The sequence below is a fragment of the Nicotiana tabacum genome, chromosome 1 (genome assembly GCF_000715075.1).
Source record: "Nicotiana tabacum cultivar K326 chromosome 1, ASM71507v2, whole genome shotgun sequence".
In the NCBI taxonomy this organism is placed as follows: domain Eukaryota; kingdom Viridiplantae; phylum Streptophyta; class Magnoliopsida; order Solanales; family Solanaceae; genus Nicotiana; species Nicotiana tabacum.
This window is the reverse complement of record NC_134080.1, coordinates 209,978,260-210,002,381: the sequence shown is the minus strand read 5'-3', so window position 1 is coordinate 210,002,381 and position 24,122 is coordinate 209,978,260. Positions and strand designations below refer to the sequence as shown.

The 24,122-nt window shown below is 39.3% G+C and overlaps 1 pseudogene; it reads left to right on the top strand.

The window, feature by feature from the left end:
• The window catches only part of LOC142164733 (phenolic glucoside malonyltransferase 1-like), a 41,636-nt pseudogene extending 36,810 nt beyond the window's left edge, over positions 1 to 4,826 (top strand).
• The last annotated feature ends 19,296 nt before the right edge of the window (positions 4,827 to 24,122 follow it).

Genomic DNA, 24,122 nt, shown 5'->3' with positions numbered 1-24,122 from the left:
CGATTGATGGAAAAAAGAGGGAAATCAGAGGAGTTTAATTAATGCATACTTACGAAGAAAATAAAACTAAAAACATTAGACACGCAACAATAAAAATTAACATATAGGTCCTAATTTTTATGATCAAGTGAAAAAGTAGTTCTCTTAGGGAGAAAAATCTATCTTCAAGTAAAGGCTTAGTAAAAATGTTCGCTAGTTGATCAGTGATGCCAAACAAATAATAATTCTATATCTCCTTTAAGGATATGATATCTAATGAAATGATATTTAACGTCTATATGCTTAGACCTAGAATGATGCACAAGATTCTTTTAGATACATATAGCACTAGAGTTATCACAAAATATTTGGATAGGTTTAAAAATAGTTCATAGTCACCCAGTTGATGAGACATCCATAGTGATTGTGCACAGTATTGCCCAATGGCAATATATTCCGCCTCCATTGTGGATAATACAACGGAGCCTTGTTTCTTACTGTTCCATGATATTAATGCCTTTGTCAGTAATTAACATGTTTCCCTGGTGCTTTTTCTGTCTTCCTTATCATCTGCAAGATCAACATCTGAAAAACCTTCCAGCATAAAATTCTTAGAACGTGGGTACCATAGTCCATAAGAAATAGTTTCGATGAGATAACGAATTATGCTCTTTACTGCAGTCAGATGCGATTCCTTAGGAGCTGATAGAAACCTGACGCATTTACACATACTAAACATAATATTTGGTGAACTTGCAGTCAAGTAAAGTAGAGAGCCAATCATTCCACGATATTTTGTTTCATCAACTGGATTTTTTTTCGTCCTTGTCGAGACTTGTTGACAGGCTCATTACCATTCCAATTTATTTAGCACTGCTCATGCCAAAATTTTGAATTAATTCCTTTGTATATTTTGTCTAGCACACAAAAGTTTATTCTTCAGATTGTTTAATTTTAAGTCCAAGGAAAAACGTAAGCTATCCCATCATGCTCTTTTCACACTCACTTTGCATAAGACTAGCAAATTCCTTGCACAAAAGAGGGTTAGCACTTCCAAAGATAATATCATCAACATAGACTTGAATAATAATATTACCTCCTGAAGATCTTTTGACAAAAAATGTAGTGTCTACTTTACCTCTTGTAAAGCCATGGTCGAGTAAGAATGAGCTAAGTCTTTCATACCAGGCTCGTGGAGCTTGTTTGAGTCATATAGGGCTTTAGTCAACTTATACACATGGTAACGGAATTTTAGTCAACGGCTTTAGAACGGCCGGGTCGTTACATTAACACTTCCTCCATCTATATTATTAACTTATTTGAACAGGTTTTGTCTTATATCATGTGACTGGAACACACACTGTCTAAGTATAATTTTCCTTTGCGGCTCTTTCTGTGGTGTTCCTGCAAGATAAATTATCACCTTCTTTTAGGTACCCAAGCTTGCTTGGTTCCTTGTTTGTTAGTTCTACTAGAATCAGGATTGTTTTTGGGTTTCCAAATCCATCATGTAATACTATATTTACGAAATCGATAAAAAGAATATTTATGTCCACTTTTGTTATAGTAATGACACATAGGGGTTGATCAAGTTTTTGATCTACCGCTTGTGTTAGTACTTGTGGACTCAGTTCTAACCTATACTTTTCTAGTTGACTTGTAAGTCGCCTGATTAGACTTGACAGAACTGTGACTGGTGGACTTGCACATGCCATTAAGTTGCATTTACAATTCCTGAACTTCATCTTGAAGTACATCTCTCTCAATTTCACAGACTTCAAGCTTGAGTTCCCAGTCTTTCTTTTCCCTATTGAGTCTCTTTAGTTCATTCATCAATTTTTGAGACTCTTTTAGGGTAAGGTCAAGAATATCATGCAATTCATTACATTTATCACAGTCAAAAGATATTACCTCGCTTATTTCACCTCATGCCATGAAAGAATTTTTAGTATCTTCTTTGAATTCATCGTCTGATACATCTTCATCGGTCCAACAGCCTGAGTATTTGTTCATGTCGTTTTCTAGAATGGCCATGAAGCACATATTTGCTATTTTTCCATGTTCTAAACCGTCTTCATCACTCCAACTTCTGAAAGACTTGTTTTTATTGAATCCTCTGAAGACCTTTTTATTTAAGATCTTGACAGTCAGCTTGAACATGCCCATACCTTTCACACTCATAACATTTTCCATCATTCTTATCTTATTCATTATATTGTTTGGTTCGCCTGGGTGGCATCCTTCCCCTTCTTGTGTTTCTGTATCTTCTCATTAAACTATCAATGTTTCTTGAAACCATGGCAATCTCTTCTTCAAGAGCTTCTCGGTCATCATCAATATTATTTTCAGGTCTTTCAGTTGTAGCTTTGAAAGCGACTATTTTCTTCTTTTCTTTTTGGTTTGTTTTCTTGATATGTGTTTTCTAGAATGCTATAGGATCTCCTTAAAGTTCATCATATTAAAGTTGGGGAAAATGCATAAGTGTCACGTCAGTGTTAAGGGTGCAAATAATTCCATTTAAAATAAGTTTAGGGGAGTAATAGGATTCCCGCAAAGAAAAAGTGTGTAGTTAGAAATCCGGGTATAGTTCAGGGGGGTACTTATGCATTTTTCCCTATGAAAGTTTGTTAAGATATTGAGATTCGAATGCAACTACTTTTGTCTGCCAAGTGGTAGGTAGACTTCTTAAAAATTTTCGAACTTGATCACCACTTGAGTAGGGTTTGCCAAAAACATTTAGATCGCTAATAATTTTGTTGAACCTTGCAAGCATTTCCTCAATGGATTCTTTTTTTTTCATCTGGAAGAGTTCATATTCATGAATCAACATGTTAATGTGAGTTTCTTTCACTTTGCTGGTTCCTTCATATGTAACTTTCAGTTTATCCAATATTTCTTTGGCTGTATCACAACTTGAGATTTTCTCATACTCCTCTCCACTTATAGAATTATAGAGCAAATTCTATGCTTTAGCATTGGTATGAACAATGGTCATCTGCTCGTCTGTGTATTCATCTATATCTTTCTGATCAGTGGGTGGTTAAGCTACTACTGGGAGTGGATAGTTATCCATTTTGATAACGCGCCATACTTTGACATCATAGGATTTTGCAAATATTTTCATTCGCACTTTCCAGTGAGAAAAGTATTGTCCATTGAAATATGGTGGCCTGAATTACAATGTTCCTTCTTGAAACAGTCCTCCGATAGTCACTTGATTTGCCATAATCTTTTCTCACAAGCTGTTAAGCAAACATTGTGAGACTAGCTCTGATACCAATTGAATATATGGGGGGGGAGGGGGTATTGTCTATTTTTAATTTTAGTATTATAAGTAGTTGGCTACTTTACCAATTAGTCAACTAGAGATAAGAATAGAATAATAGTAGTGCAAAAATAAAATGCAGGAAATAAAGACATCGGAATTTTATATTGGTTCGGATTCAATGTGAACCCTACTATAGTACCCTTGGGTTGCAAGGGTGGTCTCTTTCAGTGTTGGAGGTTTCTCGAGTACAGAATGGTTGATATAGCTTTACACTAACAGCTTACTCTCTATGTCACTTTTATCTTCTTGATGCAATGCCTTACCAATGTTCGTCTCTTTTTCTTCTATCACTAATTACACAACAAATCTAAAAAGAACCACAATACGTGTTTGGAGTAGAACAAAAGGAGTGATAATGGTTCATTCAAAGTATGTATGCTTCAATCCTGGAACAGATGTACATATACTTCGTGAGACCTTCTTAACTCGTGAATCTTGATAGATTGCAAAACCAAGGGAGTTAATCCTTGAAAGAAATCATAAATTGATTCTTTCCAAGAATAAAGACAAGTTTCCGTTGATCTTCCTTGATTTTTGGTCTTGACAGGCTGTTCATCCGCTGGGCATATCTTTTCCATTACTTGAGTGATTGCTGATGAATCCCTTAATTTTGGGCTTCAACGATCTCCAGTGTATCGCTTCGCAATTTTGTTTTTCTTTGATTTGGGACCTTCCTATAATAGCTTCCGTCAATTATCTATCAAATCATTGATTGATTCTTTTCCGGATCTCCATTGTTTCTTCTTTTTTTCATCTGTAAGCATTGATGCTTTTTCCTTTTTACTTATTGAGCTCCCGTTAACAGAAATTGTTTCCTTAATCCATACTTGAATGATAGGGCTTCTTGATTCCTTTGTTTTATCTCTTGTGATCCTGCATCAAATGTGATATATTATATTTTATCATTAAAACTCATATTTAACAGAGATCGTAAAGCTAAAGAAGTTAATATTTTCAAAAGGACCAAGCCTAACTCACATAACACCTTTGACAGTAACGTGTGCTTATGTATGGACTTGCTTGATAAAATCAGAGGCTGCAATAGGGAAAGAAATAGACGAGAATGAAATGGAGTTCTTCTTTTGTGCTACAACTTACTTCGGAAATTGCATAGTGCCATACATTATAAAAACAAGTCATGCTAATGTAGCTGGAAAATAAGGTTTTATAATTGCTACAAAATTAGTTGGAGAAAGTATTTAGAAAAAGATAAAGGATGAGGAATCAATACTAAATGGGGAGTTTTTAAAAGAACTGTTCACCACAGATTGGAAACGACCTTTTTCAGTTACTGGATAAACAAAGCATGACTTATATGCTGCTGATTTTTGTTGGGGAAAACCAGAAAAATTAGAGTTCGTTTCTATTGACAATGGCGATGGCAAATCGATGTTCCTCAGTAAGTCTAAGGACTCGAATGGAGATTAAGAGATTGACTTGTCTTTGCCTAAAAAGTCGAATGAATGCTTTTGCTGCTATTTTCACCATAGGCTTAACTTTCTGTAGCAAGCCTGGCTAAGATTATATTGCCACCACAAAATAATATTGCATTTACATATTCTAGTGGAGGGACTAAAGATGAAATATTTCAAAATTATCTGTCACTTTCTCCAACTTACTTCGGGAATTGGACAACGAATGTTTTTTTAAACGTCCGAATTTGTTTAAGACCATTAGAATGTGTTCGTGCATGTTCTTCCTTGTTTTTCTCCACAATGTTCGTCTTACACAGTTCTTTCTCTTGTTGGTGGTATCTGTGGTCGGATTGGTCAATTTAATACACTTCATCTATGTAACAAAGTTTGCGTTCATATAAAAAATAATATTTTTTATTTAATATTTACAATTTTTTTAAGAACTCAAATTCACTTAATTACTCAAATTTAGCACTTTTGAACTAACAATTTTACTTCTAAATTATTACTTATATACCTAACAGGGATGGCTCAAGCATATGTGTGGCCTAAAAATAAAGTTTAATGTGAGGACTACTTTTTAAAAAAAAAATAAAGTTAAAAAATAAATTTCTATTTGAAGTCTATTCTTCTAGATTTTTGAGATGCGAAGCGGTAAATGGAGTAATAACAACAACAACAACAACAATAACAACAACAACATACCTAGTATTATCTCACACCATAGGTGTAAATGGAATAATATTTTAATAATCAATTTTTTCAACAAAAAAAAAAAAGAATTCAACTAATATAGCCAGCCCATTTAATCTTTCTTGAGACATTATTGATCTTAGCTAAGATTTTATCAATTTTAATTTTGGAAAACTTTTTTCGCTGAGGCAACTCTTGTAGAAACTGTTAATATTATTCTACAAGCAATATAAGCATTTGGAAACGGAAAGTCTTTTTATTTAATTGAGTATGTCGATCAGAGTAGTATCTTCTACTTATACTATTTCCCTTATCAAATCAATTTCAGTTCATGTTAATTATTCATATTACCCATTTTTAAGTAAGCCAAACAGTTACTTTATTTACATGAGAAAGTCTATTTTTGTACTAAAAGTACTAAATATTTTTTAAAATATCTATAAATTTATTATTTCAAAAAAATGGGGCCTCCCAAATTTGGGGGACTAATGCACAAGCCTTATTAACTATAACATATGTACCTGAGTGTATTATCTTTGTAATGAAACAATAAAAGAAGAAGAACAATATTGCAGAGAAAGAGAGAGGGGAAATTCTTATTGAATTTTAGGATGATTTACAATGGGGTAAGACCTCTCTATTTATAGGGGAAAAATGACTTAGCCACAAAGTAAAACTATTTACAAGATAGACATTCACTCTAATTACAATTCTATTCATAACACTCCCCCTTGAATGTCTACTCAATAAGTAATGTGCCTCGTTAAAACCTTAATTAAAATAAAACCCAATGGGAAAAAAAGTTTTAGAAAAGGAAAAAAGAGTACACATGTTTAATAATACGCCTTTTGGTTGCCTCATTAAAAATCTTGCAAGGAAAATCTAGTGGGACAAAACCTTGTAAGGGAAAAAGAGTGCAACGCGCATTAACTCCTCTGATGAGAGCATCAATTCACATCCTTGAGCCTTCGCATCCCAATCTTTTGCACTAGCTTCTTGAAGGTTGACGTCGGTAAAGATTTTGTGAACAAATCAGCCATATTATAACTGGAATGAATTTGTTGCACATTAATATCACCATTCTCTTGAAGATCATATGTGAAAAATAACTTTGGTGAAATGTGCTTTGTTCTATCTCCTTTTATGAATCCTTCCCTTCAATTGGGCTATGCATGCTGCATTGTCTTCATACAAAATCGTGGGAAGTTTGTCGCACTTCAAACCACATTTGTCTCGAATAAGATGTATTATAGACCTCAACCACACACAATCTCAACTTGCTTCATGAATAGCAATTATCTTAGCATGATTAGATGAAGTAGCCACAATTGATTGCTTAGTCGATCTCCAAGATATGACAGAGCCACCACATGTAAACACATAGCTTGTTTGAGATCGAGCCTTGTGTGGATCGGATAAATACCCAGCATAGACATAACCAACAAGATCAGGACTGCAATTATTGCCATAAAATAAGTTCATATCGGTAGTTCCTTTTAGATACCGTAATATGTGTTTGATTCCATTCTAATGTCTCCTTGTAGGAGCAGAGCTATATCTTGCTAAGACATTAACTGAAAAGGTTATGTCAAGCCTTGTAGTATTGGCAAGATACATTAGTGCACCAATTGCACTAAGATATGGTACTTCAGGACCAAATAGCTTTTCATTCTTTTCTTGAGGTCGGAATGGATCCGTATTCACTTCAAGTGATCGAACAAGTATCAGAGTACTTAATGGATGTGCTTCATCCATGTAAAATCATGTCAATACCTTTTCTAGATAGAGATTGATGAACAAAAATTCCGTTTGCCAAATGTTCAATTTGCAAACCAAGAAATAATTTTGTTTTTCCGAGATCTTTCATCTCGAATTCCTTCTTTAAATAATCAATTATTTTTTGGAGTTCTATAGGAGTTCCAATAAGGTTTATGTCATCAACATATACAGCAAGTATAATAAATTCTGATGTTGTTTTCTTTATAAAAACACATAGGCAAATGGCATCATTTATATAGTCTTCCTTTAATAAATACTCATTAAGATGATTATACCACATTCATTCTGATTGCTTTAGACCATACAACGATCTTTGCAATTTGATTTAAAACATTTCCGGGGACTTTGAATTGTTTTCTTTAGGTATTTTGAATCCCTCGGTAATTTTCATATATATCTCATTATCAGGTGAGCCATAAAGGTAGACGGTAACCACATCCATTAAATGCATGTCAAGCTTTTCATGGACAACAAAACTAATGAGATAACAGAATGTTATAGCATTCATAACGGGTGAATATGTCTCTTCATAATCGACACCAGACCTTTGTGAAAATTCTTGTGCAACAAGGCGTGCCTTAGATCTTTGTACCTCGGTTTTCTCATTTCTCTTGCGTACAAAGACCCATTTATAGCCAAGAGGCTTAACACCATTAGGTGTTTGGATTACAGGCCCAAAAACTTCACGTTTTGCAAGTGAATTCAACTCTGATTGGATTGCTTCTTGCCATTTTGGCCAGTCATATCTTTGTCGACATTCTCCAACAGATTGAGGTTCAAGATCCTCACTTTCTTGCATAATGCTAGATGCAACATTATATGCAAACACATAATCCACCACTATATCCACTCGATTAATATTTGTCTCAATAAAGATTGAATTTATTGATAGTTCCTTATTTTCTTGAGTCTCGGGCTCAGTGGATTACTCATGAATCTCAGAATTTATTAAATCGTGAATTTCTTCATGAGATTCTTTCGTAGTTTCATTTTGATCATTTGTTTTCCTTTTTCTAGGATTTCGATCTTTGGAACCTAATGGTTTGCCACGTTTTAGGCGTGCTTTTGAATCATTAGCTATGACACTAGAAGATTGTCCAATGGGGACATCAATACAAATTGGAACATTCTCTATAGGGATATGTGATTTTGTTATCCTTTTCAAATCCGTAAATGCATCTAACATTTGATTTGTTATTCTCTACAAATGGATAATCTTTTGCACCTCTTTTTCGCAAATAGAGGCACGTGGGTCAAGATGAGATAATGATGGATTTTTTCACAAAATTTTCCGTTTGGTTTCACCAACTTCTCCCCCTAATTTTGGGAAAAGTGTCTCATCGAATCAACAATCTGCAAATCGTGCAGTCCCCGTTAATGTTTCGAAGTAGCGAATAATAGAGGGCGATTCAAACCCAACATATATTCCTAACCTTCTTTGGGGACCTATTTTGGTGCGATATGACGGTGCTACAGGCACATATACTGCGCATCCAAAAAATTTTAAACGGGATATATTAGGTTCATGACCCAAAACTAATTGTAACGAGGAATATTTATGACAATTTGTCGGTCCGAGACGAACTAACATTACTTCATGAAAAATGGCGTAACCCCAAACAGAAGTGGGCAACCTCGTTTTCATGAGTAACGGTCTTGCTATCAATTGAAGACGTTTAATTAAAGACTCTACAAGACCATTTTGAGTGTGAATATGAGCTATAGGATATTCCACTTTTATCCCAATTGATAAGCAATAATCATTAAGTGCTTGGGATGAAAACTCAACAGCATTATCAAGTCTAATAGACTTAATTAGATTATCGGGAAATTGTGCTCGTAATCAAATTATTTGTGCCATTAATTTTGCAAACGCGAGGTTGCGAGATGACAATAGGCACACATGAGAGCATCTAGAAGATGCGTCTATTAAGACCATAAAATATCTAAACAACCCATTAGATGCGTGAATAGACCCACAAATGTCCCCTTGTATACGTTCCAAAAACACAGGGGACTTAATTCCAACCTTTGTTGGTGATGGTCTTATAATTAACTTACCTTGAAAACAAGAGGTGCAAGGGAATTCATTATTTAAAAGAATCTTTAAATTCTTTAATGGATGCCCATTTAAGTTTTCTATAATTCGTCTCATCATAATTGATCCAGAGTGTCCCAATCGATCATGCCAAAGTACAAAAGTATTGGAATTAGTAACCTTTTGGTTTACGGTATAATGTGTCTCAATTGACTAATTCTTGTCCAATACAGGCCACAAGATAAAGATGAGAATTTCTCAACAACTCTTTTCTGGCTAGAGACATTTTTGGTAATGATGAGATATTCAAGATTATTCTCATCTATTGTCTCAATATGATATCCATTTCAGCGGATATCTTTAAAACTCAACAAGTTCCTCTTGGACTTGGAGGAGAACATTGCATTCTCTATGATAAGTATTGTTCCCTGAGGCAGAGTTATAGTAGCTCTTCCAGAGCCTTCAATTAATTTACTACTAACAGAAATTGTAGTAACATCTGTCTTACACATATTTAAATGAAAGAAATATTTCTTTTCTTTGAATATTGTATATGTTGTACATAAATCAACTAAACAAATATTTTTAGAATTGAACTTTGATCCAAGTTTATTTTGCGAGATATCCATATTTGCTTCCCGTTGTTTGACATACAAAAGAAATATACGAATTAATATTAGTATTTTTAGAGAAAAAGAGAAAGAAACAAAGTTAAATCAATAACTCAATATTGACTTCTAATGTAATTTTGGGCCAACTATAATTATGATACAAATAATTACGTAGCTAAAAATAATGTAATTATAAGTACACCATGTATATGACTAACACAACGTAAAAGATAACACAATAAATATTATTAGTGTCCAGAAAAAGGAAATAAAGAGGAGACGCTAGTAATGCGCCTGGCTGCCCCTTTTAAAGAGTCAACAACACACTTTGGGCTCTATTTGAATTAATTCATTAGAATCTTGATATACCTATGCATATAAAAATATGCACTTTGCATGAATCAGAGGTATGGCTATTCATTCAAACCTTTTTCTTGTTCCAGCAATTAAAAAGAAAAAGAAAAACAAAAAGCATTCTTATTAAATAATTCAAATATAAATGGATACTGCTACGTTCTAGTAGCAAAATCGTTTCTTTTGCCAAATTGTATCTCTAAATTTATAATAAATATTTTGCTAGTCAACAGAAAAGTTAAGTGAACCACATCAATAACAAACAACGATTAATCACAATAAAATCAGACAGAACGAAAACTTTATTAAATAAACAACTATAGCAAAACTAATTAATACTAATTGAGAAACTAGTACTCAGGTAAACACTACGGTTACATGATCTTTATTCACTAACTAATACGAATCGGCAAAAAAAAAATTAAAATACTCAATCATCTTTAACTACGGATCCATCACAGATCAAGTGATCTATTTTTCCATCAGAATGCTCAAAGAAGTATACCACATCCAAGTGGGTGATGTCAAAAACATTGTCAGAGACAAAATTGGCTCTAGGACCTTTATTCTTTAGAGATGTTTGATAAAGCTCAACCAAATGTCTTGGTACACGACAAAAATATTTACCCAATGCCCTTTTCCACCGCAAAGATAACATTCAGTTTCTGAACCATTTGCCTTTGGCTTCTCATCTTTCCATTTCCACTTTTTGTGGTTATTTTTCTTTGGGGGGTGATTAACACCAGGAAAATTTCTTCCTTGTCTACGGCCACGACCACGAATAGAGTCACGGCCTTTTCCATGCTTAGCATAATGAGAATACACCTCATCCGCTCCAGGCAATGGTGTAGACCCATTGGGTCGATTTTCATGATTTCTCATAAGCAAATCGTTGTTTCGTTCAGCCACAAGGAGAAGAGAAACCTTTCTCTCTGTACTGCTGTTGCAGGACCATATTGGAGGCATGAAACGTTGTAAACGTTTTTTCAAGCATATCATAGTCAGTGATAGTATCTCCACAGAGTTTTAATTTAGAAGTAATTATGAACATCGCAGAATTATATTCAGACACAGACTTAAAGTCTTGGAGCCTCAGATGAGCCCAATCATATCGTGCTTGTGGAAGAGTGACCAACTTTAAGTTGTCATATCTTTCCTTTAAGCTATTCCACAAAACAAGTGGGTCTTTGACTGTGAGATATTCTATTTTCAACCCTTCATCAAGGTGATAACACAAGAAAATCAAGGCCTTAGCACAGTCTTGGGTGGATGCTTTAGTTTTGTCTTTAATGGCATCTCTAAGACCCATTGCATCTACATGGATTTTAGCATCCAACACCCATGTTATATAGTTCTTGCCCGAAATTTCAAGGGCAACGAACTTTCTTTTCATAATGTCAGTCATAATTGAAAAAAGGAGAAAAGTTATACTTTAATCTTCCCAAAAGCTTCTTGAGACGGTAGAGTCTTATGCTGATAACGTATAATGAAACAATAAAAAAAGAAGAACAATATTGCAGAGAAAGAGAGAGGGAAATTCTTATTGAATTTTGGGATGATTTACAATGGGATAAAACCCCTCTATTTATAGGGAAAAAATAACTTAGCCACAAAGTAAAACTCTTTACAAAATAGGCATTCACTCTAATTACAATTCTATTCATAACAATCTTAGAATTGTATCCAATTTTTTGTTCTCTTAAATATCCTAACAATATATTGCCAACAGTTTATATAAACATGAATTAAGACGGAGGAAGTAGCAAAGCTAACAGGATAAAATTAGATAAGAGAGGGTTGTTCCGGTGATCATCACCTAAAGTTATGAGTTTGAGTCACCAAATGAGCAATAGTTCCAATAAAAGGGATCAAAGAAGAATTAAATGGAGGGGAATTTAAAAAAAAAGAGGATAAAATAAAATAAAATAAAAAACTAAAAAACTGAGTGGACCGAAATAACATAGTACCGTACTCTCTGGAAATGGGAACTAAAGTCTTGTGCAATCAGCAACGTACAGGCTACAGCTTTGCTTTTGAACGTTAATTCTTTCACCAACCAGGGCAAAATATATCACCATCCAACGCATTGATAAAGTTTTCCATGATTGAGGTATTATGTACTATGATTAAGTGATTAACCTAGCAACAGATCACTTAATTATATATATATATAATTATAATTGTAGGCGTAGGCGTTTGAACAATATTTAGATCATGAAATTATAATTGTTGTTTTTTCAACATTTTGATTTTCTTTAATCAATATTTAAGATTTACATAAGTGTTTACCGTGATAATGGTAATAACAATTAAATTTATTGATGGGACTCTAAAAATACGTGATCTATTTTTATGCTAGTTGTTTAAGCAGTTGATGCTAGATATGTGAAGATAAAAGAGGAAATGCGAGCTAAAACGGAGTTATAATCAAACCGGGGGTTTAGCTATTCGGGCCTCGGACCAACCAATGAAAGGCCTCGAGGTCAATGCTTAGGCTCGGGCTCGAGCTATCGAGTATAACCGGGAAGGGGCTAATAGTTAGGATATAATTAAAGGAGGCTCTTCATGGCTAATGAGAAGCAATAAATGAAGCACAAGTATGCAGGCAATAAATATGAGCAATAATACCGAGAGAATATGTTAGAGAGAGAAGAAAGAGTTCTTGTATATTTCGTGTAGAATAGTTGGAGCAACAACAACCCTTTACAAAATGGTAAGGATCCCCTTTATATAGCAGGTGAATCCCGTCATAGTACAAAATACATTAATTGTAAAGGTATGGAGATGGGATGGCTAGACGTGACACTTTGATACAAGTTCCGGGCATGACGACTTTGTCAGACTTAGCCGCGTGCCTTGGGAATTCCCAATTTTTACTCTAACCTCGATCGACATTCACTTTAGGTCGGGCCTCGACGAGCTTCGAGGGAGGGAACTCGGTCCCAGCTTCGCGTCCTCGAGGCCTCGAGGTATTCTTTTGAAATGAACTAATAGCAAGAAATTGGGCCCCCTGATTTTGCCGCATACAGATAGTCTCCGCGTTTCCTAGAACGAAGTGATGGGAAATGATTCTGATGTCCGACTCCTCGGGCTTCCCATGACGATGTCATGCCGATGACGCAACCTATGGCGTGTGTTTTCACGATAACCAGGACATTTCATGGACTTGTCTTTTCGACGCCATTCAATACGCTGTCGATTCCCGTTCTTCAAAGTGACATTACCGACGTCGATTCAGTTCTTCAAGAACGCGGTAATTGTACCTGCCGATCAGTCTTCTTAAGGCATTGATGGTCATGTCATTATCTCCTATAAATGGAGGTATTCTGGCGTTATTCCTCTATCCAAGTGCCTTCCTCCATTCATTCATCCCTTTCTTCTCACCATCTTCCTCCATTGTTAATCACCATGTTTGGAGTTCACGGCCTTATGGTTGTTTGGTTGTTTGGCAGCATTCTCATCGGCCGTGTGGTGGCCTTTTGCCTGAGCATCCCTTTGTCGATCTAGATCATACCATCTTGTTGTTGCTGTTGTTGTTGTTATGCCTGTTATTGTTGTCCTTATTGGCTCGAGATGATGATACACGGGGGATCGATTTTCCCCATTTTAGAAATTTATTCGGACTATATACCGTTGCTCGCTCTCCTACCCTGGACTGGTGTGGCACTTCACCCCTTGGGTTTCTTCCCAAAGGGTAAAGTGGCACAACCGGCCGTTGAGGCTGGGGCCCGCCGAATCTTCAACCTTTGGCTTCAACGGGTTATGTCTCTTTTTTCTGCCTCTTCTGCATCCTCCCCCTTTCCTCTTCTTCATCTTCTCCCTCGACGGAGTTATTCCATGGGATTGAGATGGGAACCTAGAGGAGGCGGCGATCGAAGGAACTGCCTTCGAGGATGCGAGCTCGAGGAGGTGGCGCTCGGAGATGATGCTACGGGAGATAAACCTTCGAGGGTAGACTAGGCCCTTAGGCTTCCTGGGTGTGCACCCCTTCGCTTCTTTGTTTCTGTATAAGGACCCTTTGCGGCTTTTGTAATCATATATAAGGACCCCTCGAGGGCCGTTGTAAGCAAATGTTTATGAATATAAAGATATTTTCTTGACTTCTGCCTTTGATACTTGCCATATTCTTTTGCATTTGCAAGGATTCTGAATGTATGCCTCTGTTGACGATCGCCAATATCTAACTCGGATGTGAGTATTCCTTCCGATCTTTGGTTGATAGAAATGGCTCCTTTCCGAGCCCACCGTTGTTCCTCAGACCAAGCCTGAAATGGTTCATTTGACTTGGGTCATCAGGACCCTTGAGTCACGTGAAGATAGCGCATCGAACCTTGAATTTTTTGATCGTGGTCTCTGAGTGAAGGTCAGCTTCAGGTACCTAGAGGTTTACATTGAACTTGATGTAGATAACCTTTTAAAGCATTGTAGATAGGTCCCTGAGGAGGGGACCCATATTTAGGCGATGTCCTGAGGTTGAGCCCTCATGGACGGAGCTCTAAGTGCTTACTTTCTTCTTGAGAGGAACCCTCAGGGTCGGATACCACCTCGGAACTGGAGATGATATTGTTGGCCTTTTGAAGCCTAAATTCTCTTTGATGGAGGTCCTCAAGGTCGGGTACCACCTCAAGACTGGAGATGATGTGGCTAGCTTTTTGAAGCCTAACTCCTCTTTGATGGAGGTCCTCGAGGTCGGGTACCACCTCAGAACTCGTATTGAAGTCATTGGCCTCCCGGGGCCTAACTTGGGTAGGTGGGCTGTTGTTGTTTTTCCATATATATATATATGGGGTTGCTCCCGCTTCATGGGAGATCCCACTATTTTAGATAGCTATCCTTCCGTTTCGGCGTCGCATCCTTCGTTACCTTAGCACCAAAGTGTTTGTATAGGTTCCCGGTTTACTTTGCTAGTCTTGCCATAGCCATGGATGTTACTTCAGGGTCTGCCCGACAGGGAGGGGAGAGTTCCACTCCCAGTGCTCAGGATCCATGGGAGTTTACCTTGAAGACTATGTCTTCGATAAGAGGGGAGCACCTTGAGTTGGTGAGGAGAGACTGCGGATTGGGCGAGGGGGTAGCGTTACAGGCGCTTCCCCCGGATGAGGGTATTACGGACCTTGCCGATGGATTCCTGAACGTGTACTTGTACCCTTTTGCACTGGGCCCCCTTGATAGGGTCATGCTCAAAGTATCGGGTTACTTTGGCGTAGATACATCCGTCGTTCTAACAAATAGTGCTGATGATGAGGTTCTTTGTGGAGAAGGCAGGGCTTGAATTCACGTTTAGTCATCTTTTCAGGTTGTACCGACCCTTTCATCATCGAGGCCTGCTAACCTTGTGGTGTTGTTTGTCTATGCCCTTTGTTGTTGATGATGGGGAAGATGGAGATCGAGAGTGGATTAGTCGATTCGTCCGGGTCCGGACGGTTGACGTTATTCCCGTGGAACTTATGCCATTCTCCAAGGAATGGAATTATACGAGTAAGTGGAGCATCTCGTGCTTTCTCAGAATTGCTCATGGTGGAAGCTAGTTTAGTAATCATGTTTCCTCCTTTTCTGCAGCAATTTCATAGGCGCCAGGCGAAGTTCCTGATCTGCCTAGCTGGGTCCAGAAGCTGGAGACCCATTCGACTTGTGACGAGCGTAGGTGGCTAGCTGTCTCCCGGGGTAGATGGGAAGCAAAATATCATGGTATGTGTGTATGTTTCCTTTTCCTCATCCCTCTTACATTTGGGAACACATTTTCCCCTTTTCATGTATTAATTTTGGCGTCATAGGTATGGGAGGGTCTCCGAGGGCGAGGTTGTGCTCCTCCGGAGAGGGGGAGATGTTGCCAGCTTCCGAGCCTAAAGACGACAATAATAAACGGGATATCCATTTGCAGTGCGATGGCACTCACAACAAGGCGAAATGGGGCCGAGTCCTTGAGGAGAAAACATCATCCGAGCCTACTGCACCCAAAGTTTCCATTTCTGGAGAGGCGGTTCCTCTGAGCGATCGTGCTTCGATCGTGGCTGATTCTTCTAGGGCCGAGGGGAATAGATCAACAGGGGTGTGTTCGGCCTTCGAGGAAGTCCGCCAACTCCACTTTGCGGTGAGCTTTGTCACAGTCTTTCCGAATTTCGCGTCTTCCTTCCTTATCGAGCTTTTCTTTTGCAGGCCTTTGGTAGGCTTAGGTCTGAGCTGCTCCATCATGGGGATAGGCTCTAGAAAGCTCTGGATGGGGGTAGGTACCTTGGGCTCCTTTGCGAGGAGAAGGAAGTTGAGCTGGCACACTAGCGATATGAGGCATACCGGAGCTCGAATTATGAGGGCTATTTGATGGAGCAGGTAACTTCCCGTCCTGGGTAGGTATGTGTTTCACCTTTTAACTTCTCATGTTAACTCTTTGCCTATCCCAGCTGCAGAAAAAGTTAGAGGCCCTGGAATGCCTTAGGGGTAAAGCCGACCGAATCAGGAATGACTACGGCAAGCTAAGAGCTCAGGCTCAGGCTCAAGCTTCAGAGGAGAAAGGTGCCTTGGCTAAAGTTCCTTCCTTCGAGGTCCAACTCCGCTTAGCTCGTGATAAAGCTTTAGTTCAAGCGGATATGATTACGAAGCTTGAATCCGAACTTTCGAAAGTCATGGCTGAGATTGTTGATGCTCGGACCAAAGCAGCACTGAGCTGGATTAAGGCCGATCGGGAGATGGCGATTTATTTGAAGGATGCTACCGATGACCAAGACAAGTTGAAGAGGGTCATCGATCGTGAAGAGTGGATCAAAGAATATGCTCGTTGCAGATCTCGAAGAAGAGTTCTCGAGGAGATCGGTGCCAGGGGTTTTGTTCTCCTAGAAGAGTTGGCACGAGTGAGGGCAGACAAGCGTGGTGCTCGGTTATTCCTGTCCGACGCTGAAGAGAGTGAAGATAAAGCTGATAGGTCGTAGCCCTAGCCATTTTGTATGCAATACCTTCAGAGCGTGTTTGTAGATGGAGAATGCATTTTTTCTCATATGTAAATAAAAGAAACTTGAGGCTTTATTTCTTCTGTACCCCTTTTTGCTTCGCTTCTGACTAGGTGGACTAGTTTCAGAGTTGGTGAGAATCCTTAGATTCGTGACATGGCTCTGGGGCTCATTAGGAAGGCCCGGGGGCTCTTATGCGTTCGGTCGATGCGACCTTTAGTGTAAGCTGGTATTAGAGCTCTTATGCTTTTGCTCAACTATTTTGGGTTTAGTCTCTTATTCGGGCTTCGACTTGAGCTCATTCGACCCTCAAGCTTTTCTGTTTGCATGAGCGGGCGAAAATGGCTCTTACGCCTTGCCCTTGGAAATTTGTATTTTAACTATTTTAGGTTCAGTCTCCGAGTCAGGTTTTGACTCGAGCACAATTGACCCTCATGTTCTGTATTTGCGTGGGCTGGCGACAATGGCTCTTATGCCTTGGGTCGAAGCGACCTTTAATATGCACGGCCCTGAGGCTCATTAAGCTGGTGATAATGGCTCTTACGTTTTGCCCTTAAGTATATATAGTTAACTATTTTGGGTCCGGTATCTGAATCGGGTTACGACTCGAGCTCATTTTGACCCTTAAGCTTTCAAATTTGAAGCTGGAGACAGTGGCTCTTATGCTTTTGGTCGTTGCGACCTTTTAGTGCCTGTGGCCCTGAGGCTCATTATGCTGGCAATAATGGCTCTTACACTTTGCCCTTGGGAATATGTAGGCTTTGTTTTCCTCTCGTTAAGGAATTTTGAAATGATTTTGCCTGACCCGTCGTTAGTTCGGGAAGAACCTTAATTTCAAGTCGTTTGTGGCGATGTTCGAGCGCCTCAGAAGGTTTGGCTCGTAGGCTGAGTAGCTCGAAGTCTTGTGATTTGGAGCTGACATTGTCAAAGCTCTTTTGCCTGTCGAGGGTAGCTTGTTTAACCGGTTCTTTTTGAAGTAGATTTGAAGTAATGGCCTTATAATTTTGTAGCAACGGTCGGGCGTCCCCGAGTCGCGTTAATTTGACTGATACAGCCGTATGACCGTAGTCATTGGTGTTTGGCCGGAGCTATTTTTGGTCCCGAGTGTAGTAGTTTAGGCGTCTATATCGAGGGTATGCCCTTTCGAGAGTCTTACAAATGCGATATATAGCCTAAACTTCGGAATTGAGTTTATGCTTGTAGTAAGGTCTTACAAAATTTTCATGCCTTTTGAGGTCTTACAGTTTTGTTGATACTTGGTACAAGTATGATTCATGCCTTGTTTGAGGTCTTACTGTTTTCGTTGAACTTAGTACAAGTATGATTCATGCCTGGCTTGAGGTCTTACAGTTTTTACATGCCGTTGAGGTCTTACAGTTTTTTCATGCCTTTTGAGGTCTTACAGTTTTGTTGATACTTGGTACAACTATGATTCATGCCTTGCTTAAGGTCTTACAGTTTTCGTTGATACTTGGTACAAGTATGATTCATGTCTAGCTTGAGGTCTTACAGTTATTTCATGACGTTGAGGTCTTACAGTTATTTCATGCCGTTGAGGTCTTATAGGACCGAGTCTGCCAGCTCGGGGTCTTATGGCCTCGAGTTTTTAAATGAATGGCGATTGGACACAGTCTCTGAGTCGTCGAGTTTTCTTTGGCTCGGGAGCCATTACTCATGGGCTTGGAATTGGCTCATTGAGGGCTTATGATTTTGGAGATTCCAAACCTATGATGCCAATCTCCAAGTGTTCGGGACGTTTTTCTTTTCTGGGGATGTTTCGTAGTTTTTGTGCTACCTCCTTGAAGGCTTATGAGTTTGGAGTTCCGACCCTGGGTTATGTAGGTGTCGAGTTGTTGACGCCAGTCTTCGAGTATTTTGGGGCGTTCTCGGTGGAGGGATCTTTTCTGTGAAAATGCTAAGTTTCCTTTGGAGTACGATATGCTTTGGCGAAAGATATTCCTTGATTGCTTGGCATAATTACATGTTGTTTTGTTGCTGGGGGTCCGGCTTACGTGGACACAGTTCATTTGATCATTTGGCCCGATACATCATTTCCTATTGGAACCTTATTCTTCTTTCCTTGGTTTTTCCAAGTGGATGACCTCTTGAGGGGGTTCCTCCAGTGTTCGGGGTTGATTGCAAAAGAAGCCTTGTACGCTTGTTGGATCCTCCTTAGGTAGCCTGTAGACGTTGCATCATTAAAAGCCTTGCCGGTGAAACCCTCTTCGGGACAAAAAGCTTGGCCGAAGTAAAAGAGTGCAATGAATGCCTTTAAGGCCTTGAGATCTTCGGGTTGGGTTAGCACTTTCGACTACCCTGATCGGGCGCCTGCATATGGGTTAGTGTAAGATAATGAAAAAGGTTGGTGGTCTTACCTTATCGTGGGATGCGTCAGCGATGTTCCAAGGTCTGATGTGTCCCTATTATTTGGAGCGAGGACTCGGTACTGTCCTCCGCTGTGTTTGATCGGTCTTAACTGAAGACGTAGTTTGATTATCCTTTGGCTCTTTCGAGAGTGGAGATTTTGGTACCGGCGCTACGTTAGGTACCGCGAACACTTTCCTTGTCGCGTGCTGTTCCTCGTAGATGGTTTTAACCCCATTCTCTATCGTAAATTTCATCATTTAGTGGAGGGTGGATGGTACCGCTTTCATGCAGCGTATCCTTGGTCGCCCGAATAATGTGTTGTATTTCATGTCTCCTACAATGATATGGAAATTGACATTTTAGGTCGTGCCGGCCACGCTAACTGGGAGAGTGATTTCTCCGTTCGTTGTTTCAATTGTCGTGTTGAATCCGTTAAGGGCTTGAGTGGCGGGAACGATTTGGTCTAGCGGTCCGAACTGCACTATTACCCTTGACCTGATAATGTTGGCCGAACTACCTGGATCTACGAGCAAATGTTTTATTTGAAATGAATTAACGAGGAAAGAGGTTACTAGGGCGCCGTTATGAGGTTGGGACGAGGTTTCAGAGTCCTCCTCATTGAATGCGAGGGTATTTTCGGGTACGTATCCCCGAGTTCGCTTTTCTCTGATGATGGATATTTTTGTCTTTTTCATCACTGGTTCCTGGGGAGTGTCGACCCCCCCCAATATCATGTGGATAACATGTTGTGGCTCATTTGCTTCGTTTTTCTTGGTCGTGCGTATTATGAAGTTCACGTACTAAGTCGTGATTCCTTCGGGGAAGGATCCGACTGAATAGGCCTGGTCCATTATGCGTCCCTAATTTTGCTGATGGCGAACACGATATCCGACACATCAACACAGAAGTCATATTCTAATAGGAGAGGTTCCCCCGTTGGTCCCGTATCCCCGTCGAATCCGCCTCTATTGGTGAGTCCCCGAGGGTTCTGTTCACCAATCGATCGTTGCGAGATGGATTGCATCTCGGGGCATTACTCATATCTTCGGGTGTACAGTTGGTACCTCTCTCTATTTGATTTTGACTCCTTCGCTAGGAGTCTGCTCGGATATACTGAGCCCGAGGGGGCTCTCATCTGGTCATCTTCGACCCTGATCTTTGACTGATACCGGTTGTGACGTCCGACCAGGTTATGGCAGGATACTCTATCAGATTCTTTTTCCCCTGCCTTGAGGCCACTGAGCTTCGTTCATTCGAGCCTTCAGTGAAGGCCTGCACCGTCCAATCGTCGGAGACCGGGGGTAGTTCCATTCGTTCCGTTTGGAAGCAAGATACGAATTCTCGCAACATTTCATTCTCCCTTTGCTTAATCTTGAATACGTCGGACTTCCTTGTTGCTACTTTAATGGCACCGGCGTGTGCCTTTATGAAGGAGTCTACCAGCATGGCAAATGAGTGTATGGAGTTGGGAGCTAGGTTGTGGTACCACATCATGGCCCCCTTCGAGAGCGTTTCTCCGAACTTCTTCAGTAAGACGGACTCGATCTTGTCGTCTTTTATGTTGTTTCCCTTTATTACGCATGTATAGGCAGTGGCATGTTCGTTTGGATCTGAGGTCCCGTTGTATTTTAGGAGTTCTGGCATTCTGAACCTCTTTGGAATGGGTTTCAGAGCCGCTTCCTTTGGGAACGGCCATTGCACAAACTTCTACGAATCTACACCTTTCAGGACCGAGGGTGCGCCCGGGATCTGGTCAACCCTGGAGTTATAGGTCTCGACCTTCTTATCATTGATTGCTATCATTTCTCGTCCGATTCGATCCTCTTGGTGAGGTGTTCAAGCATTTTTATGATGGCAGGGTCGGCTATCGATCCGTTATTGCTCGATCTCTTAGGTATCTGTTCGGCTGGGGGAGCTGTCCCCGGTGCTACCGTGCTGGGAGTCATTGGGTGGCTTTGCAGTTGAGCGATAGCCTACTGTTGTGCCTGCAATATTTCAAAAATAACATGTAGGCTAACTTCCTGTTCTTCTCGAGCTGGGGTTTTTTGGGATTCCTATTGGTTATCGTGTTGTATACTCCTGTCGGTGTGTGAGGTTTCGCCGACCTGCTGTGTGTCTTGCAAACTCGCATCCCCTGGAATCGATCCAGGTGCGTTATCGGGGTTCTGCGGTGGCGCGCCAATAATTAGAACAACCACATTATTTTCTCCGTGGTTTTCAAGTTCGTCATTCTCAGCTCTGTTCACTGAGCTAGGCATTTTGACATGAAATCGAAGATCTTGGACAAGAAAAAGTGTGAACGATAACTTACGTTGTGTAACGAAACCAGCAAGAAAATAATTACTATTATTTTTAGCCTCACAGTGGGCGCCAATCTGTTTACCATGAAAATGGTAATAACAATTAAATTTGTTGATGAGACTCTAAAATACATGATCTATTTTTATGCTAGTTGTTTAAGCAGTTGATGCTAGATATGTGAAGATAAACGAGGAAATGCGAGCTAAAACGGAGTTATAATCAAACCGGGGGGTGTAGTTATTCGGGCCTCGGACCGACAATTGAAGGGCCTCGAGGACGATGTCTGGGCTCGGGCTCGAGCTATCGAGGATAATTGGGAAGGGGCTAATAGTTAGGGTATAATTAAAGGAGGCTCTTCATGGCCAATAAGAAGCAATAAATGAAGAACAAGTATGCAGGCAATAAATATGAGCAATAATACAGAGAGAATATATTAGAGAGAGAGGAAAGAATTCTTGTATATTTCGTGTAGAATAGTTGGAGCAACAACAGCCCTTTGCAAAATGCTAAGGATCCCCTTTATATAGGAGGGGAATCCCATCATAGTACAAAATACATTAATTGTAAAGGTATGGAAATGGGATAGCTAGACGTGACACCTTAATACAAGTTTTGGGCAGGCCGGCTTTGTCAGACTTAGCCGCGTGCCTTGGGAATTAATCATTTTTACTCTAACCTCGATCGACATTCACTTTAGGTTGGGCCTCGACGAGCTTCGAGGGAGGGAACTCGGTCATAGCACGCGTCCTCGAGGCCTCAAGGTATTCTTCTGAAATGAACTAATAGCAAGAAATTGGGCCCCCTGATTTTGCCGCATACAATAAGGAAAAATTCAATTTGAGGGGCCATGAATCAAACAATATAACTGAATAACACAGAAGATTAAGAACTTTAATGGTATGCCCTCAAAGAATGAGCGTGAGAACAAATATACCCTCCATATGGGGATATTTAAAATACGGGCATATTTGAAGTAAATATATGATATCAGGGGCATGTTTATGCCAAAGTATTAACGACGGGCAAATTCGCTCAATTTCACATAGTTTAAGGCCTTATTTGGACCTTTTTCCATTAAAAAATATTTGATGTGTTTGACAGTTTGAACATCATTTTGATTTTGGAAAGAAAGTTTGAAATTTTGTTAGGAAAAACTTTTTTTTGAGCAAACAGGAAATAGATATATTAATAACTAAGGAACATCTAGTACATAGTCAACATAAGATGTATTACGGAGGACGCATTGGTTCCCTAAGCTTGCTAATAGTTGGCAAGCTTCATTACATAGTATTTTTTCATAGGTAGTGGATTCAAGTCTATCACTTTCCACAAATTCTATTACATCAAAAGGTGGTCCAACAAAAACTTTTTTACTGGTCTCTTGTGCTTTACTTCCTTCTGCCACTCCAAAACTTGATTGTCCCTATTTAGGATCCCTTTTGCTAGTTGATAGCAATCATATTCCCCTGCCTGAAAGTGTGCTGGAGAGTAACCCTCTGCTGGTGCATTAAGGACTTGCAATCATTAATTATTTTGTTAAATAATTTATTACCAACTTGTATTGCCTGGATTACCTCTGAGCAGTCTGTCTCTATCTCAAGTGGGAAGAGATTCCACTCTTTTTCTGTTCTTAGACCTTCTCGTAGAGCTTTTAATTCTGCTCCTAGTGAGCCATTTGCATGTGTTAGTTTTGCAAAACCAACTACCCAGCTACCTTTTGTATTTCTGAAAACACCACCTAAACCCCAATTTTCATTATAGCTATGAAAACTGGCATCCACATTTAGTTTGAACCAACTCTAGAGGGTTTGAACCAGTTGATTTTTATAAGAGTTTTGGGAGGGTTAATAGAGATTTTTCCTTGAATAATTTAAATTCAATGGCCCTTTGCAAAATTTGATAACCACTGATTTAGCTGGCAGTGTTATTGTGGTTATTATTATTCTATTAACCCAGATGTGCCAAATGAAGAAGGGAAAGTAGGTGTTCTAGTTTATGAAGTCATTTTTGATAGGAAAGTTGAAGTCCTTTATTTGGAGAAGCCAATGTTTCCCATTTTGGTTAATAAGGTGGTTCCCTTGAAGGTCGGACCAGAGTTTGCTGACAGCTTTGCAGTCGAGGAAGATGTGCTCTATTGATTCTTCATAAGGGCTTTTACAGATTGGACAGTTAGGGTCAATGTTTAGTCCAATCTATGAAAGGTATTTCCTGCAAGGAATTCGATTGTGAAGGCATTGCCATAGGAAAATTTTGATTTTATTGGGACAGTCCAATTTCCAAATCCATTCAAGTTCTAAGTTAGTGTTATTAGGAGAT